Below are 19560 nucleotides of genomic sequence, written 5' to 3'. Positions count from 1 at the left end.
ACTGAGGCCTGCAGAGCTCTCAGCCAGGCAAGACTCAACAAGGGGAACTTGGAATCATCAAGATGGCCCCAACAAATGTCCCAAAGGTATAAAAGAAAGAACACAGACTTCGAGAGCCTACAGACCTTCGAGAAAGCCCAGCCCTCTCCTGCAACATGTCTCAACCTTCAGAGAGCATGTTGGCCTCTCTAAGCATCCGTCCCTTCACCAGCTAAACACACATGTCATGAGCTCCTGTTATGAAGGCCAGACAGGCTAATCAGATGGACCAGCTTGGCAGGAGATTGGTAACTTGTAAACGGGTGAAAGAGGGATGCCTGAGGAGGGCTGATGGTTGAGAGGGGAATAGATGAGATGAAGAGAAAATGTGTGGTGAGAGATAGAGAGAGAGAGAGAGAGAGAGAGAAAGCTGGGAAAAGGAAGTGAATCCTAGGGAAAACTGCATGTAGTAGAGGTAAAAGGAAAACAAGTCAGGGCTCAGAGGGAATGTGGTCAGAGGGGATAATAAGGAAGAGTATGAAAAAATCCACATTTCCACTGGACATGTCAGGGAAACTGTATAAGGTTTGCCAACGTTCAATTTTGTAAGAGCAATCATAACACTGGAGACTTCTTATTACACCATCGATAAATGTCTCCTACAGATGTAGAGGCCAAAGGTGGCAAGTGGGTTTCCTCTTACCAGCCAATTCTAACCGATTGATAATGTTTATCTGAGGCAACGTATCTGAACACGTTCTGAGGCCTCATCGGAACCCAGTGGTAAAGAGAGCTGTTTCAATTAGCGATGTCTGCAGTGGGGTATAAGAAAAGAACGGCAGCCTGCAAGCCATGTGTGCTGGATATTGGGATGTGTTGCCCAGATCAGCGCTCGGGGACCTGGGACGAAGGCACTCACTCCTCCAGCTGCAGGGACTGCTGCTGTGGGCTGCTGACAGCTCTCGCTGGGAGTCCCTCTCTGAACATGGCCCTCGGCCAGGAGACCGGCCTCACCCAGGGGCAGCCCACAGCTGCTGCTGCAGAGGGCAGGAAGACTGACTCCCCCTTACTCAATGTGGGGTATCTGAAGGGCCATCCCAGCTCCAGCCACTCCCCACGGGGACAGTCGATGTCTGTGCTGTGAATGCATTGCAGTCCAGCTCCTCCCCTGCCCAATCTTACCTCCCTTACAAATGCTGATCCTGAGGGTAAACCCAATGAACTCTGCATGCAAATCTCCCTGGAGTCTCGTCCCAGGAACCCAACGTAACACACCATGCATTTGCCATTCCTGCACAAGCTATACCCCTCCATGCCCAGATCCACATTTATGCCTCACCAAAGACCTAACGTAAGCCAGTGATGACACGTACTCCATCAGCTTTCCCTTTTCCCTTGTTTGCAAGGAAACTCAGAGGCAAGTTCTCTATTCTTTGTTCTCCTGCCTATGTAGAGGTCGATTTCTGCATTAGGCTTGGAGTCTCTCTAACCTAAAATGAGGGTTGGCTCCATTCCTCTTTTTATTTATTTATTAAAAGTTTATTTATTTGAGAGAGAGAAAGAGAGAGGGAGGGAGGGAGGGAGGGAGGGAGAGAATGAGGGGGGAGGGGCAGAGAGAGAAGGAGAGAGAATCCCAAGCAGGCTCCACATTGTTAGCACAGAGACCAGTGCGGGACTTGAACTCACGAACTGTGAGATCATGACCTGAGCCGAGATCAAGTGTCAGATGCTGAACCGACTCAGCCACCCATTCTCAGTCACGTTTCCTCCCAGCCTCTAACCCTACAGAGACAGCAGGTGTCCCTGACTCACTTTGGGGAGTCATCGTAAATTGAAGGTGTCACCAGGATGAAGAACAATATATGCTAACAACTCTCATTGGCCTGATGCTCCCAAGTTACAGGTATGCGTTAGTTTATAGACACAGTAAGTCTTTAAAGTTATTATTACTTCTTTTGAATAAAAGGTACAGAGAGGTTAAATGATTTCTCAACCAACTGCAGAACCTAGCCTAGAATCTGGGTTTCTTGACTGCTAGTCTTACAGATGCCAGCCACAGGGCAGAAACCACTCAGCTGGCCTCTGCTTCTCGCTCAGCGTCGGTGTATGGTCTCTAGAAAACACTGCAACACTGGAATTGGCCCAGGGGACTCCCTCCTGTCTCCCCTTCTACATCAGCAAAATCCTGGGGACTTGGGAGGGTTCAAACCCAGGGCCAGGCACTGAAGAGCGCTGTGGAACATAGGGAGCGATCTAACGATCCAGTGCCAGAATCCCCAGTACAGCCCCAACAGGGGGCCATCTTGTTCCTGTTTAGATCATTCCTTTGACGGGGAGCTCACTACCTCACACCGCTTCTCATTCTGTTGTCCCCTCATCTCCACAACTGGAAGAATATCAAAAAGAGAACCTGGGAAATTGACAGGAGATAATGACCCCTGCACATGGTAGCACTCGGTGAACAGAAGGACTTTTTCCACCTTCTATTAGACACAGAACAAGAGTAGAAGAGAATCCGCTTGTACGAAGGGCACCCTCAGCTCCAACCACACTGCTCGGGAATCGGTCCCTTCACAGCCCCGAGATAGAGCTGGAGAGGTCTGACGTGTGGGCATTGCTGCCAGACCACCCGGGTTTGAGCACGGGCTCTGCTATTTAGCTGTGTGACCTGGGAAAAGTCACTCTGTCACTCTGTGCCTCAAGCTCCTCATCTGGAAGATGAGGAGAGACTCGTGCTTTCTACTTCAGGGGGTCTGTCATGCGAATGCCTAAAACTCTGCCAAGCATAAGGTACCTGCCAGTTGTCCTTTTTGTCCTCACCCCTGTCTCACAGACAAGGAAACCAAGACTGGAAAGTCAAGCCATTTCCACAAAGTCAAACAGCTAATGAGGAGCAGAGCCTGGACAGAAATCGTGGTTTGCCTGAGTCCCAAGTCCCGGAACTTTCTTTTATTTTTTTTACTTTTTATTTTTTTTAATTTTTTTTTCAACGTTTTTTATTTATTTTTGGGACAGAGAGAGACAGAGCATGAACGGGGGAGAGGCAGAGAGAGAGGGAGACACAGAATCGGAAACAGGCTCCAGGCTCTGAGCCATCAGCCCAGAGCCCGACGCGGGGCTCGAACTCCCGGACCGCGAGATCGTGACCTGGCTGAAGTCGGACGCTTAACCGACGGCGCCACCCAGGCGCCCCTCCGGAGCTTTCTTTTAGAGGACGTTACTTCTGCCATCCCTTGTGCCCTTCTGTAAAAGAAGGGGGCTGGAAAGAACAAACACACATACGGAATTCCGCCCGAGAAGCTCACTGGAGGAAGCAGCTTGTTCACAAAGGCACAGCGGAGTGAATCCGGGAGTCATGTCCTTGGGCAGACGACAGAGCGTGCTACCTGCCTGCTGGAGGGACACGCCAGGGACCGGGGCCGAAAACACCAACTTGCTTCCCGTTCTGTCACCGCCGCAAAATCAGGGCCTCCGCTTTGGTGGCAGTGGGAAGGACGGGCGAGTTGCCGAGCCCCACGTGGCTGTGGGACTGGTGACAGTCGGGTGACTCTGAGGCCCTGGGTGGGACAAGGAAGCGCAGCAAGCACTCCTTAAAGATGAAAACCGCCTCAGTTCTGCAGCAGTGGTGCCGGCGTTAGGATGCAGCCAGCACGGGGCGTCCTGGCTCTGTCTGCACTAAGGAAGGCTTGAAAAAGCAGGAGTGAAGTTTAAAATATTTAAGAACTGATGTGTCACAGGCAGCAACCAATCAGAACAGACACGATGGCCAATGAGAGCAGATAGATGTTGGCTGTCAGCAAACTGTATGGCTACGGGAGTGCATCCGGGGCGAACATCAGTCTTGGCAGCAATGAAGCCCCACGTGGGAAAAAGAGGATGAACAGGAGGAGGCCCAGGCACCAACAGAGAATTGCCCACCCATCTGCAAAGAAGTCCCAGAGAGAAGTCCAGTAGACCCCCAGGGGTCTGCAGAGGATAGTTTGAAAACCACTGCTATGGGGGAAAGAGGTAAGGGCTTCAAGGTCCAACACACAGGCCCAGCAGCACCACTGCCTTCAGGATGCACAGAGCCACCTCCAGAAGAGCAAAGCCCTAAGCCCACCCAAAGACTTGCCCATGAAGGCTCAAACTGATATGTCTTCGTGTTGTCATTCTGCTTACTTTTCTCTTGACCACAGAGCGTTCATTTGTGTCTCCCAAAGCAGTTGGTCTCCTTCTAGCATTTACAGGCAGGCACCAGTGCACCTCACTGGCATCCCAGGGACACCAGACGTAGCCTGGAGTCATGCAGAGTGAGCCCTGGCCTGGTCAGGAGTCAACAGGTGGAATCCTAGTCCCGCCCAGGCATTTCAAGGCTCCCTCTCTCCCAGCTCTTCTCTACCTCCTTGCTGCTTGCTCTCCTTTCACTTAAAAGCACATGCTCCTGCTGCCCTCTAGGTAAAATCACAAGGGCTCAATTATCTTGCTGGCAATGAAGGAGGAGTACCATTTCTTCGGCTTGCGTAAGATAAAGCTCCACATGATGAAATAAGGCATTGGCCTGTGAGGTCTTCTGGGAAGGTACTGGAAGGGAAGGCCCTCCCTTGAGAGCAATGCACAAAGACCTTTCCCCTCACCCGGCCTCACCCGCCAATGAGTCTGCAGGCATACTTCCCAAGCCTAACAAACGGCCCCAGAAAGTGCCACTGAAACACTTCACCACTGTTCTCCACGGACTTCAAAATGTTGTGCCTACTGATGTTGACTTTGCCCCACCCGTGTCTTACAAATTGAGTCTACTTTCTTGTTATTAGCCGCTCTTCATACTGTCTTTAATAGATGACTGTGGCCTCCTAGCCTTCTCTGGCTTTGTCCCTCTTGAATGGAAACTTCATAGAGCCTTTGGTATGCAGGCACTGGATTTGAGTGACAGCTCCAGGAATTTACTGAAGGAGCCATGGGCACGGGCTGGGGCTATGTGGGATGCTGGGACATCTGGAGAAGGCCCAAACATCCAGGCAAACCAAAACATTATAGCTGAGCGCCATGTTCTTATGTCAGTAAGCCAGGCTCCCACCCAGCTTTGCCACTCTCAGCTCGATAACCTGAGAAAGTTACCCAAACTCTTCAAGCCTCTGTTTTCTTTGGTGGAAAACAGTTATAACATTAGTTAGTATCTACCTTACATGGTTATTTTAAGAATGAAGCAAAATAACATATACAAAGCACTTAGCACCTTGCCTAGCACATAGTCAGCAATCAGGAAAGCTGGCCATTATTAATATGCTTAATCACTCAAATATTTGTTGATTAGTTGCTACAGGCCTCATATCCTGCTACTGGCTGGAACTTACAGGTTCTGCCCTCAAGAACGTTACCATTCAGTGGGAAAAGACAACCAACAATTAGGATGTACTATGATAAATGCTTTGCTAATAATTACTTTTATTTTTTTAAGTTTACTTATTTATTTTGAGAGAGAGAGTATGGGTGTGTGAGCAGGACAGGGGCAGAGAGAGAGGGAGAAAGAGAGAATCCCAAGCAGGCTCTGCACTGTCAGTGCAGAGCCCAATGTGAGGCTCGAACTCACAAACTGTGAGATCATGACCTGAGCCGAAGTCGGACACTTAACTGACTGAGCCCCCCAGGTGCCCCGTTGTTAATAATTACTTTTAAAAGAACCATCTCTAAAAGGTGACAATCACTTTTTGCTAGCCATTGTGTGGTACACACTTTATATAAGACAAGAGCAAAGCTTTTTGGTTCAAATATGTGGGCTCAAATCCTAGCATTATCACCGAATACCTGAATACTCTTAGCCATGTTAACTTCTTTGAAACCTAGTTTATCTGGGAAAAAAATGGCCATAAAAATTAGAAAAAAAAGTGTATCTAAGATGTTACCATAGTGCCTTGCCCACAGTAGGTGCTCAATACATGTTTTTTATTAAGGGTGATTAAGGGTGTCTGAAGAGCTCATGTTGGCTATTGTCCCAATCCTAAAGGTCTGTCTGGGTAGGTGTTAAGGTCAAGGAAGGACATCCACCCAGCATGTGTGGCAGGGCTGTGATGTTCAGAGGCTTGTCTGGCTTGGAGCCAGTTCTGAGCCAATGACTGGAGCCATAGGGACCAGAGGCTGGCCACTCCAATGAAATTGCTGGCAAGGATGAGGCAGAAGATTCCAAACAGGGCAGGTCCCCCAGGGCCAAGAGAAATGGAGTAGGTTGGTGTAGTAAGAGGCCAAGCTAGGACACAGATGAGGGCCTGTTATATTCTAGAAGGCATGAGAGCCCCAACTGGGGGCGCTCTGCTACCTGGGGCCAGTGGCCTCTAAGGAGACCTCAAACACTGCTGCACAATCAACCCCTCACCCGGGCTGGGGAGTGTGGGGAGTGAACAAGGACGATGCAGGCAGAACTCCACAACTTACAGGATGGATAACCTTGGAAAAGGAGCCATGCAAATCAGAACATACCAGCCCCAGAACTGAGCCAGTGCACGAAGAACAGAACTGCACCAAGTCAGGCCTGCTTACACGAATGAACATTCTCGCAGCATCGCTTGATAAGCCTGTTGCTAAGCCTGCCAAGCTTCTCGTCACAGAGCACTTCGCTCTCAGCTCAGGAAAGATAATCACTCTGGGAACCGGCTTCCTCAGGAGACCTGGCAGAATGCTTTCAGTCTAGAGCGAAACCTACCTTTCAACAGAGCTTCGCCCCTCCCACATCAGACAAGGGGAAACCCAATCCGTAAAGGAAAGGGTTTGCACACACACAGTCCTGCCGGGTGTCGCTGGCTGTAAGTGACCCTCAGGGAAAGGAAGGAGCCCCGATCTCTCTCGGCTTGGGGCACCTCCAAAACAAAGACCCTAAAGTCTCCTGCTGGAACAACGCGAGACACAGAACGCTCAGATTCCAGGCACACCCGCAGGTATCATCTGTCAGTCCTGACACCAGCCCTGTCTGTGTCGAGGTCCAAGCGGAGAGATCAGACAAGTGCCAGGGTAGGGCAGGGGCAGGGGAGAGCAGGAAGGGGGAGCAAAGGCTTTGGAGAGACCAATACGAATTACAGCAGTTTTTATCTGACACCAAAGAACAGGGCAAGGGAGAGCTGTGTGATCCAAGCAAGGATGAAAGACAGGCTGGCCTCCCCTTGTAATGTAAGAGTTTAATGATACTTATTAAAAGCCCATTTCTGGGTCCTGTTGAAAAATTACACCCATAAGTGTTTCTTTTTTTCATATAAATCGCTTCCTAGCGATCAAGTGCGTGCGTGTGCATGCACACACACACAGTATACGAATTCCACCCCTCACACTTGTACACACACATTCCCCACAAATCCTGCACATCCCATCTACCACACACATGTCAGTACATCTTCATCAAGGATGGGCACCACTCACCACACACACACACACACACACACACACATACACACACACACACACTGTAAGGCAGGAAAACCAGGCCTGGTCCCCAAGGTTATTCACACACCCTTTGAAACTGCAGACTTTGAGGGAGCCCAAGAGCTTCGTGCTCAAGTTGTCATCCCCACAAACAAACAGCACAGCCTCTAATCCTATCATTCTCCACGTCTTGCCTGAGGCCAGGCAGCCTTGCAAAAGCCGAAGCTACCGGGATCATTAAGCTCTGGCAGAAAGCAACAGCATTCAGTAGGGCCACTGCGGGAGAAGGGGTCTGTGCCCCTCTTGCTCATGGCAGATTCTCTCTGATGTGCTGAGTCCCAACCACCTGGAGGAGGTGGCCCTGGGCTTCCGCCTGGGACATATTTTCTTCTGGCTACGAGCTTACTCTGAGCCCAAGGCCGCCTTCACTCTCAGAGAAGACACTGTTTTCTGGAATAATCAGCTAGACACAAGAAAAGTACCCCTTGCAGAAGATTAGCCTTGCATCAGCATTGGCTCCGTCCTGTTGCTCCCTAATGTTTTACTCACTGCTAAGGGGTAGGGTTCAAACGCTAAAATCATCAGGTAGAATAGTTTGCTGTTAACAGAAACAAATGCTTTGAAGTTAGGAAATCTGGCTTCAAGGTCAGCTTTAGCGTTTTCTCTGCATGGTCTTGCCAACTCTCTGAGCCATGGTTTTCTGCTTGGCAAAATGGCAATAAGCAGCTTCTTTCCATCTTATGGAGTTTGGGGGAAGATCACAAAATGCCCTACACACTGTAAACTCCAAAGCAGATGTTAGAAATTTTCATGATGAGACAGTAATGAGGAAATGGAGGAGCTCATAAATTGGGCTGTGAGTGCCTCAAGGGCAAAGCCTGTGCTGTATTTATCTTGTTATCCTCAGTACCTGGCACAAAGGGCTGGCACCAAATATTCTGGGGAAAAACAGTTTGAAAGAATCAGTGAACCCGTGAGTTAAGTGGCTTGTTCGAGGTCACAGAACAGCTTATGGTAGTACCGAAACCCAGATCCCCTCACCCCCTAATCCAGGGCTCCCTGTTCTAGATGCACCAAACTGCTGGGTCTCTGGAAGGGTCAATGATGTCAAACTAGCCACAGCGTGGGCCAGGTTTTAATGAGCCCTCCCATTCCCCGGGAAAGATCGAATATAGGCAGGCAATGCCCAGGAAGCCTTCACAAACTCGCTTGTTAAACATTCCAACTCAACAGTGAAAACATACAGAAACTACGGTGCACAGCATACCCAAATGCCTCCAACCAACTCATCTTATATTCTGTCTTGAATTGTACGAATCAGAAAAATCACGAGATTCGGCCGCGGAGATTAGAAGTATATCTTGTTTCCAGCTCACTGTCAGCATCAGCACTTACCTACTGACCAAATGTCCGGGAGATCACTAGCCCTCTCTGAGTCTCAGCTTTTCCATCTGCAAGAGAAGAAGATGATCACAATTAATCCCTTGAGACCACTGGACTAAAACGCATCAGAGGTTTTATACCTGATATCAGTTCCCAACTGCTTCTGATCCCACATAACTGGGGAAATTGCTAACAATCAGGAGCTGGAAGGGAATTATTTGAAAAATGAAGTGTGATAATTAATAGTTATGTGCCAAGCAGGGCACTGATGGTGTTCGACCCTCAGCCCAGAAAAGTCAGCCTTCCCATCATTTTGGCATTTATTTTTATTTTTCATCAATGTAAAAATGCAAAAGACCTTTGAAATACGAGGAGAAATAGAACAAACAAAAATGTCACTACCTCAACATACTCCCAACACTTGGGGGTATCTTCCCAATTTTTGTCTTCTAATGTACAGAGTTCACCATTTTGTAGAGCAGGGACCAGAAAGGTGCACTCTACTGCAAAGTGGCACGCAGATCATCATGCCCCCTGGCCCCTGCTGTTACACCACGACCAGTGCCCACATTATTAACTCTTTTTTATTCCCACATCAGCTTTATCAGCTTCCCCCAAGACTCTTGGACGGTGGTCAGGTCTCCAGCAGGCACTGTGCACATCAGACCCCAGGAAGAAGGAGGGGCTGGTCTTTCCCCAGTCTGGTTCAGTTACCTCACCTGCAGAATAAGGAGACCAGGCTGGCCAATCCCAGAGATCACTTTTAACTTAAAAAGATGAGGCTAAGGAAAAGTGAAGGAAACATATATTTGAGTCCCTATCATGTGACAATGAGTCTGTACTGTTGAGCTGGTAACATCTACAGATATTCTCTCAGGAGCCTCTTAACCACCCTGGGAGATTTTCTAGGCCAGAAAACCGTAACTCAGGGAGGTTCAGAGATCCACCCAAGACCTGCTACTGTCATTTTCGTTAACGCTCCTCACATTTTTGCCGTAGGGATGTCTCACCTCTTCTATCGTTTTACTAATTTGTCCAAATTGCTTCACATTTTTTGCTTAACTTTATTTTTAAAGGATGTCTTTAAAAGTTTGTGCTGCATTTTATTCCTGCCCCTTCTCTCTAAGGCCCACTGAAAGGCAGTCTTTCAACTCAGATGGATTCCAGAATAGCAAGACAGTCGCTAATAACTTCAAGGAATTTTTAGTCACCACCATTCTATATAAAAAATCTCCATGAAGTCATAGGTTTGAAGTGTTGTTTTTAAATTTTTTTTCTAACATCCATTAAAATAAATAACTTTGGAAGTTTGGAATGCTCACGTATGCACTTTCCAGGGGTGCCTCTACTTTATCTTGGGAAGGCTGGTTTAGGGTCCCTCGCTATGATGCAGCCAGACTTTGGAACATAATTCTGTCCTATTTCAAAGCTGAAACGTCAAAAACATCTAATGCTTACTGAACACCAAGAAAGTTGCCTGAAGTCACACAGCCAGGAACGGAAGAAACTGCGACTTGGGCCCCCATGTGCCCACTTCCAACCCTGGCTCTGTGAACATTTTCAGTTTCTTCTCTGGCCTTCCTTGGAAACTCAGTGTGCAATTCTGCGGCATCAGGCCACCAACCAAGTTCTGCTTCCAAGTGGAGGCAGGGTCATCCTGTTCTATTAGGTCGCCAGCTTTCCCACACAGTGCCTGCATTGTGTCAATTCATATTTAAGTTCCCAAAAGGGCACTTTGGTAAGACGCTGCATAATTTCTAAAACCGAGCTTGGAAAATGTGAAGCGAATGTGATCCTTTATTCAAAGATCCAAGATAGTAACCAAGGAAATAGAAAGGGCTGGTAACATAACATCTTGGAATGCCACTGTCCCTGCAAATGAGTATAAGATCCCAGCCGAGGGAGGGAAAGGCAGAGAAAGTGGCAAAGCGGGCTTACTGGACACGGATCGAAGCTGCTGTTGGGTGTTGAATGTCTTTCTAAGCTTCTGTTTCCTGTCATCTGGTTTACAATTAATTGGCATGAATTTTTTATGACCAGAGAGCAAAGAGACTCAAAGGCCTGCAGAACGGGCTCAGACTTTCTTTCTGGGAGGGTTCCCTCATTTCTCATGAACACAAGCAACCAAGCTGTGCAGTCACAGGAAAGTGCAACGATCTTTCATTCTTGGTCCCACACCTCTTCCATGAAGTCTTCTCCCACCAGCCCGAGTCAGAATGAGTCGCCCCTCCCTTGGGTTTCCTTCTGGCAACACTTTAATTACAGTCTCTGTTACAGTGGTTATTGTTTTCTCTTCTACAGTATTATTTTTTCTGTTTACCCAAATACATTAAATATGATCAAAACTCATCCATCACTAGCAATATGACTTTAGACAGGTTTCCTTCTAAAACTTGTTGTATATAGACCCCCATGCACATTCACAAACATGTACATCCAGACACTTTATAAAATGGAATCCTATTACATACACTCATTTTAATCCTTTTTAAATGCACAATTAACCTCTATCGATGTATATATAGGCGTTTTCATTTTTTCACTAGTGAAATACTCCAATATTTTTGTACATGTATCTCTGTGTGGTTGCTTGATAGTATACTTAGACTATATTTATTTTGAAAGAGAGAGAGAGAGAGAGACAGACAGACAGAACGAACACACAAGGGGAGGGGCAGAGAGAGAGGGAAAGAGAGAATCCCAAGCAGGCTCTGCACTCCCAGCACAGAGCCCAACGTGGAGCTCAATCCCATGAACCGTGAGATCATGACGTGAGCTGAAATCAAGAGCCAGATGCTTAACAGGGTAAGCCACTGAGGCGCCCCTAAAGATTTTATTTTTAAGTCATCTCGACACCCAGTGTGGGACTCAGACTCATGACCCCGATATCAAGAGTTGCACAGTCCACTGACTGAGCCAGCCAGGTGCCCCTGTATTGCTCAACAGTTTAAAAAAATTCGAAACTGCCCCCCTACAAAAGACTATCACTGTCAGTTTCTACCAGCAGCATAGGGACATGCTAATCCTTCATGACCTCATCAGTTTTAGCATTAACATGCTTTTTTAGCTTTGTCAGTGTGATAGTCAAATGGAGCCTTGGTATCTTAATCGCTTCTTTTGGATATCAGTGGAACAAATGCCTCTATGTTTCTTGGCTAGTTTCAAGCCTTCTTTTAGGAGCTGCATGTTCACAATCCTTTGCCCATTGCTTGGTTGGGTGTTAACCTCTTTCTTGTTTGGTACCCAAGAGCTTACCGTTGGTCTTTTGCCTTGACTATGACTTTTAGCTTTCTTCCAGCATGTTCAATCATGGTGCACAGTGCTACCAGGTACTATTGCCCCAACAGAAACCTGGAGGCCCATCCTGACACCTCCCTGCGTGTTCTCCCCACAGATGACCAGCCACCAAGTCCTATCTGTCCTACTTCCTAAGTAGACCTTGAATCTGTTCCTGTTCATTTTTCTCACTCTCCAGCACCACAAACTTTGCCAAGCCCCCATCACCTCTCATCTGGTCTTTTGTCATGGCCTCCTAACGGTGCCCACAGCCTCTCCTCCACTTCTCTCACCATCCAGAAACAAGAAGGATTTGTTTTTTAAGGAGAATCAGATTGTCCCCACTGCTTAAAGCTCTTTGACAGCTTCCTTTCTCACTAAAGATCAAGTCCAAAGTCCAGAATGTGCACCTGTGCCTGCAGAGGCTGATTCTGGGACCCAGTTTCCACAGGGCTTGGGTCTCCTGATACATCCATCTCCCCTTAAGGCTCTGTGCTTTGTCACACTGGCTTCCCTTCTGGTCCTCAAATGGGTCATTCTTCTTCCCAGTCCAAGGCCCTGGATGTGCCATTCCATCTGCCTGAAAAGTTGTTTGCTCTCCTCTTTGCTGGCTAATCCAAACTTATCCTTCGGGCCTCTCAGCTTACACACCACCTCCTCAGAGAAGCCCTGAACCCCCCACACTAAGTGAGCTCCTCTGGCTATTTACCGGAGTTTTCCTTTGAGGCGTATCTTCCGAGGTACTCTGTGGTGGGGAAGAGGGCACTGAGTGTCCAGGCCCTACCCACGGGGAGGGCTGGGTTTCCCACTGTATCCACATGGACTTGAGGCCTGAGTGGGTCGTGACCTGCAAGGGAAGGGCGCCCATGAGTCACAAAGCAGGGCTGGCGAGGGCACAGGACAATGCCTCCTCTCTGGCAGTTCCTGCTCACAAGGTGCCAGCAACTCTGAGGCTCAGAGATGCTCCTTGAGCTCCACGTATCTCCTCTTCAGACGCAGGAGCTGATTTCAAAACATCCTGTTGACCCAAGCAGAGCCGGCCTTATTGCCACCAGCTGTCGGGAGTGAGGAGGTGCCCTCCCCTGAGGACCGGGCTGTTTCCAGCTTCATCATTGTTGGCGTGCAGATTTTTTCCCCCTGGACTTCTGCTGCTGCTGAGGTCCCCAAAATATGTTCACTTTAGCTTTCTTCTGGGTATTTCGGAGTCAAAGATTTTCTCCTTTTTCACTCTCTCAGTTAGATTTTAGTGTGTGTGTGTGTGTGTGTGTGTGTGATCACAGAAATGAAGCATTTCAGGTATGAAGCAATTTAGGATGAGAAAATTGTCCTCTAGCCACAAGGCCTTGGCCCTAATGCCCTAACAACCTACCATGGCCTGGCAGGCTCAAGAGTGAAATCCCGATGCATTAACTGGCCTTCCAAGGACCAGCTGTGTCCCCATCTGGGTGGCCTCACCACAGCTGTCTCATCTGCAGGTGCCCCCAGCCAGGGACGCTCTACATCAAGTTGCTCTCAGAGTGAGGTGGTTTTCTGGGTTGTGCAAGAGATCATAATGGTTTTATTATTTACCTAAAAGCATGCGAAGTCCAATAAGAATCCAAGATGCAGATACCACTGCATCTTTTCAACAGGGCTCATGGAGCCATGTGAGAGAGTCTTTTTAGTTTTCTTAAATGTTTATTTTTGAGAGAGAGAGAGAGAGAGAGGGAGAGCATGAGCAAGGGAGGGACAGAGAGACAGGGAGACAGAGGATCTGAAGCAGGCTCCATGTTAACAGCGCAGAGCCCGACTCGGGGCTCAAACCCGTGAACCGCAAGATCATGACCTGAGCCAAAGTTGGAAGCTTAACCGGCTGAGCCACCCAGTCGCCTGGCCTGTTTTAATTTTTACAAACCAAGCAAGTCAGCTCTCCCTGAAACATCAACTTTTCCACGCAGCAGCAGCTTCACGTTCCCCCTTTCATTCAACAAAGCAATTCCTGATGCTTACTCTGTGTGTCAGACCCAGACTGGAGTTGGTGGCCAGAAAGGCTTTCAGAGACAACATGGGCCTGACCCATGTTCGAATCCCCGCTCTGACTCAGAGTTGTGTGACACACAGAAAGCTACCTAACCTGCCTGAGCTTTGGCTTCCTCATCTGCAAAACAGAGATCCTTATCCAGGCACTGTGAGAATTCTATGCAATAGTGTTTCTCAAACCCCCAGCAGAGGCCTGCGAGTTGGCCCCAGCCAGCACTCACTGCTTTTATAATTTCGACAACTACTGATGGTCAGTTAGACACATTCCCTGCACTAAACGGTACAAGTGTTGTCATTAGGATGGGGGGAGTCTGTAATCTCAGCAGGACCCACATAGGAAGGGCTCCATTTTTGTGGGATGGGACTGGGCAAGGCAGGCTTCAAGCTAGACTCAAGAGCACAGTGTTGGCAAAACAAAGAGGTCCACGCAAGGGGTGTGAAATGTGGGAAGCACAAGCAGCAGGAGAAGTAAAATCTCTGGGAACACAGGCGCTAGCAAGCATGCAGGGTCGGAACTTGGAAGGCCTCGTGGACCAGGTTCTAGCAACAGGACCGTCCATCACTGGTTTTTAAGCTGGGCAATCACAGGGCCAGATGCGTCCTTGAGATCACGCACTCTGGCTGCAGGGAAGATGGATGGGAGGGGTGAGGCTAGGAATGAGGCAAGGGCAGGGAAAGCCAGAGCAGCAGCTGATCCAGGCCCAAGGGGAGGATCCCCGACTTCATTTATGAGGCTACTAGTCGTGCCTTGCCCGGTCGCCACAGCAGCCTGATTGCAGTGGCCCAGCGACCAGAGGCTGTGGGCCTGGCTGCTCTGGAGCTGCCCTGAGGAGCATGTAAAACGATCCACCCCCAAACAACCGTCTCCTTTCTGACTCAGCTGGGACGGTAGGGCCTGGGATTCAGGCTTTCCAGTCCCCGTGCCATCTCCCAGCCCATGCCTGCAGGGGACTGAGCTGCTGCCCAGGCTCCCTTAGTCACATTCATTCAATTCCAGTCGGTTACATGATTTGTGTGTGTGGACCCACGCTCAGATTTGAGGGTAGTGTGAGATTGCAACAGACAAGGTCATGGGCCCAAGAGGATTAGAGTCAAGGACACAGGTCTGCACCGTAACCCAAAGCTGAACGCTGAGTGTTCAAGGGAGGGCCAGCGACAGTGCTGTGGGCACCAAAGACATGGAGCTGTGGATTCTCCTTGGTGGCATCAGAAAAGCTTCGTGGAAAAGGCAGCACTTGCCTGGACCCTGGAGACCGAGAAGGCAGCTGATGGACAAAGGGTGGGTGAGGGGCATCCCAGGCTGAGGCAAGGCGGGTGTAGTGACAGTGGAGATGCCTTCTGTGGCTGGACCACAGAGGGTGAAGAGCGGGCGACAGGAGGCAAAAAGGCAGGAGGGGGGCAGAGGCCCTGCTGGACGAGGCCCGATGCCACTTTCTACCTTCTTCCCTAAGTCCCGGGAACTATGGCCACATAAGAAAGAACAAATCAGTAACCATTATTAGGCACCACTATACATCTGGCACAGTGAATTTTGTAATCATCCTGGGCGGTATATATATATCATCATCATCATCCCCATTTTACAACTGAAGAAACTAAGGCTCAGAGAAACCACATGACCTGCTTAAGGCTGCGGAGGCAGGGATAGAGCCCAAATACCTGAATCCGAGCTCAACGATCCTTCCTTTACACAACGGCAGCTCCCTAAATAATGAGGGCAGATGCTTGATACGCTTCAAACAGCCAGGGAAACACAGTCAGCATCACCGCCGCCACCACCCCTGTCACGGAGTCCAAGTTTTATCCCATAAAGGACAACGTGTACCAGATGCGCCTCTTTGTCGCACAATCTTACAAGGTTCCCGAGCACGTATGTTTAATTAAAATCAACCACTACCACTGACTGCCGATGGTCACGTTCCTTCCCATCCGTGTTTGTAATAACCTTTACAACAACCCTATAAAGCAGGTTTTACTTCCCCGCTTTTATAGCTGAGGACGTGGAGGCTTAGAAAGGCAAAGTGATTTGCCCCAGTTACTCGGAGCAGCAGAGGAAGAACCAGAAGTCTGTGTTTTGGCACCGGGACTTACCTGCCGTCCTCCAACTTAACGTGTTAAGAGCTCAACCTTTACCTCCCAAGGGTCCTCCTCTGCTGGTCCCCATCTCAGTGAGTGATGTCACTCTACCCCAGCAACACAAGCTACAAACCTAAGCCACCCTTTGATACCCCTCCCCTTCACAACACCCCCATATTAACCCATCATGGACCCCTGCCAATTCTAACCCTCCCATTCATCCCTTTCTCACCACCCCTGCCTCTACTACCCTAGTGGAGTCATCTCTCACCTGAGCTGCTGCGGGAGCCCCCCCCAGCCGGCCTTCCGGTATCCTGGGTTCATAGGAGATATGAACACTTCCCGGCTTCCGGGCCCACAGAGCCTGGCTCCTGCTGGAAGCTCTGCTTCCTCTCACCAAATGTCCTGCCCCTTTCATTTCTCAAACACCCCACTGTCTGTCCTGTTTCAGAGCATTTACACAGGCTGCTTCTTCTATCGCCACTCCCAGCTTCACAGGCCTGTCTTTCACATCTTAGCTCAAATAGCACTTCCTCCGGGAAGCCTTCCCAGACCCCCAGTCTAGGTCGGCAGGTACACAGCAGGACAGTTGTGCCTGTGGTTAAAATACGCAAACACTTCCCTACCGGTTGCTGTGTAGTCGGCGACCCGAGCCACTGGGTGCCTCCCACTGTGACCTGAGCTCTTGCCCAGAACCCAACAGCCCTCCCCACAAACCAGAGGATAAGGGATGTGTGGCAAATGGAAGGCCCCCAGGCCCTTGCTCAGCCCCATGGCAGAGGGCCGTTCTGACCAGCCTGTGCATGTTCAGTCGGGTGGCTAAATATTTTGAATGCCACCTCTGCTCTTGATCCTGTATTCCTCACGGTTCATAGTTACGGGTTTATCTGGGTGACTATTTAGAGTCATGAACTCTGGGAGGGCAAGAAGCACAAAAGTGAGCTTTACCACGTTGAGGCTCATCCCAGAAGACCTGAGTGACGGGGGAGTTAAATGAATGGACAGCTATTTCCCCTGCCTTTCTGGCTGCACCTGCTCAGCTTTTCCGACAACTTCAGGCATTGAGCAATGAAGAAGCCAGGCATCAAGGCGGGCAGAGCGGCCAAGGAGGGGCTGCCTGTCCTGTCAAGGTGAGGTCATGGTCTCTGCACCCTACAGATACTTGGGAGGTGGGAAAAAGGCACAGTCTTTCTGGGTTTGACTCTTCCCTGCTCGTGAGCCACTTTACCCATCTCGAGCCCATTTCCTGGTCCTTATCAATCAGGCAACACCTGAGTCCAAAAGGCCACCTTTTCTCATGGTTGTTATCACAAGACTCTCAGCAATTTCCCCCACTTCACCCCTCACTCTCTCGGATTCTCCTCGTGCACAAAGCATGGTCATAGAAGGTACATCTGGTCATGTCTTTCTTCTGTGGCTTCTCCTCAAGATGCATTCAAACCCACATCCAGGTTTATAAGGTCTTCATCTCTGGGCCCTGTCTGTCTGTCCGTCTAACCTCACCATCTGCTTCTATTCTTTTTTTTTTTTTTTTTTTTTAGTTTTTTAATGTTTTTTTTTTTTTATTTTTTTTTTAACGTTTTTATTTATTTTTGGGACAGAGAGAGACAGAGCATGAACGGGGGAGGGGCAGAGAGAGAGGGAGACACAGAATCGGAAACAGGCTCCAGGCTCTGAGCCATCAGCCCAGAGCCCGACGCGGGGCTCGAACTCACGGACCGCGAGATCGTGACCTGGCTGAAGCCGGACGCTTAACCGACTGCGCCACCCAGGCGCCCCTAATGTTTATTTTTGAGAGAGAGACAGAGAGAGACAGAGCATGAGCGGGGGAGGGGCAGAGAGTGAGGGAGATACAGAATCTGAGGCAGGCTCCAGGCTCTGAGCTGTCGGCACAAAGCCTGACACGGGACTCGAACCCATGAACTGCGAGATCACGACCTGAGCCAAAGTCAGACACTTTACCGACTGAGCCACGCAAGCACCCCATCTGCTTCTCTTCTGCTTCTCTTCTATTTCCTCCATCAACACACACTTTCTCCTGCCACAGGGCATTTGCACCTGCTATCCCAATTTCTGGAACTTGCCCCAGCTCATTTCCATCTACATTCTAGATTTTAGCTTACAAGGCATATACTTTGAAAGGCCTTTGCTGCCTAACCCTGGTCGATAGCTCCTCCTATCATCCACTGCTCTTGCTTTGTTGTATCTACTCAGCATGACTGAACTAGTTCTTCAATGTCTGACTTGAATAGAGGCCCCGTGTGGGCAGAGAGCATGTCATCTTGTCCACTGCTCTATCTATCCTCCCTGCTCAGCCCCCCGGGTTCCTGACACAAAGGCTCCAGCAATACTTGACAAACGAATAATCACTGTGATGAGGCTGTGAGCTTGGACCTTTCTCATCTGTCTCTAGGGTCAAAGCTGAAATGTAAATTCCAACGGCCACCATAGAGATTTCGGGAATCAGCCAATTAATTTACCTCTGTTCTGATGTGTGGAAAGGGTCTGAGAACACAGCAGTGCAGCTCCCTAAGGGACCAGACTGAATTCTTAGGAGATCACCTGAACCGTTAAAAACATAAATAAATAAACAAATGACTAGAAAGGAAGGAAGAAGTAGTCAAAGTCTCAGGGAAAAAATGCTGGTCAGGAATGGGCAAGGAAAAAAAAAAAAAAAACATCTAAAGCTTCCCCTTCACATGAAAAGGCAGCCCCTGAGTAAGGGAAGCACTGGGCCATGCTGTTCCAGGAAATGGGCACCAGAATGGATGCACTCTTGTCCCTCCTCTGACCCTGACAAACTGTGCGGCCCTCAGTCAGGCATTTGGCCTCTCTGCACCTCTGCTTCCCTCCCTGCAAAACAGCAAGAAGCACCCAGGACCTCCAGATCTGGATTCTCACACAAGGATCTGCGAGGAAAACTGGAGTGGGGAGGGCAGAAGCTGTGATGCACGCAGGCCCAGAGATCAGGGCACTGTAGCACTCCCCAGTGCAAGAGGCCTCAGGGCAGGGGGCCGGGTGTCAGAGGGAGCCCCCCCACCCCCTCTCCTCCAGCCTGCTCCAGGGTACTCGCTGCTCTGACATCTTCAGCCTCCAGCAAATTGGGGGATGGTTTTCTTATGTAACAACGTCACCCAGCCTGCACGGGGCAGAGGGAATGGCCCTCTGAAGCTGCTATGGGTGCAGAAACAGAGCAAGCTGGATGGAGGGGCAGAAGGCACTCCTCCATGGAGGGGCCTGATACTTGTGGATTCCAGAGTCCCAGGGTTCAGGTGGTCTGGAGATCACTTTAAAAAAAAAGGGCCTTAGCCTTTTGTGTCTCTCAGACCCCTTTGGTAAGTTTCTTGAAACTTGCAGACCCTTTCTCAGAAAAATGTTTCCAAAATGCATAAAAAAATCCATAGGATTATAGCAGAAACCAATTATATTAAGATGGTTATA

The 19560-nt window shown here is 49.2% G+C and overlaps 1 protein-coding gene across 8 annotated transcripts in view; it reads right to left on the bottom strand.

Annotated features, from left to right (window-relative positions):
• The window catches only part of TENM4 (teneurin transmembrane protein 4), a 748341-nt gene that overhangs the window by 593500 nt on the left and 135281 nt on the right, over nt 1-19560 (bottom strand). For all 8 annotated transcript variants that reach the window (XM_043580116.1, XM_043580117.1, XM_043580115.1 and 5 more), the window contains exon 2: nt 8761-8816. The gene's annotated coding sequence lies outside the window, so the exon portion shown is untranslated. The remainder of the gene's footprint in view (nt 1-8760; nt 8817-19560) is intronic.

The sequence above is a fragment of the Prionailurus bengalensis genome, chromosome D1, assembly GCF_016509475.1.
Source record: "Prionailurus bengalensis isolate Pbe53 chromosome D1, Fcat_Pben_1.1_paternal_pri, whole genome shotgun sequence".
In the NCBI taxonomy this organism is placed as follows: domain Eukaryota; kingdom Metazoa; phylum Chordata; class Mammalia; order Carnivora; family Felidae; genus Prionailurus; species Prionailurus bengalensis.
Note: the sequence above shows the minus strand (reverse complement) of the source record. Positions and strands in the feature narration are given on the sequence as shown.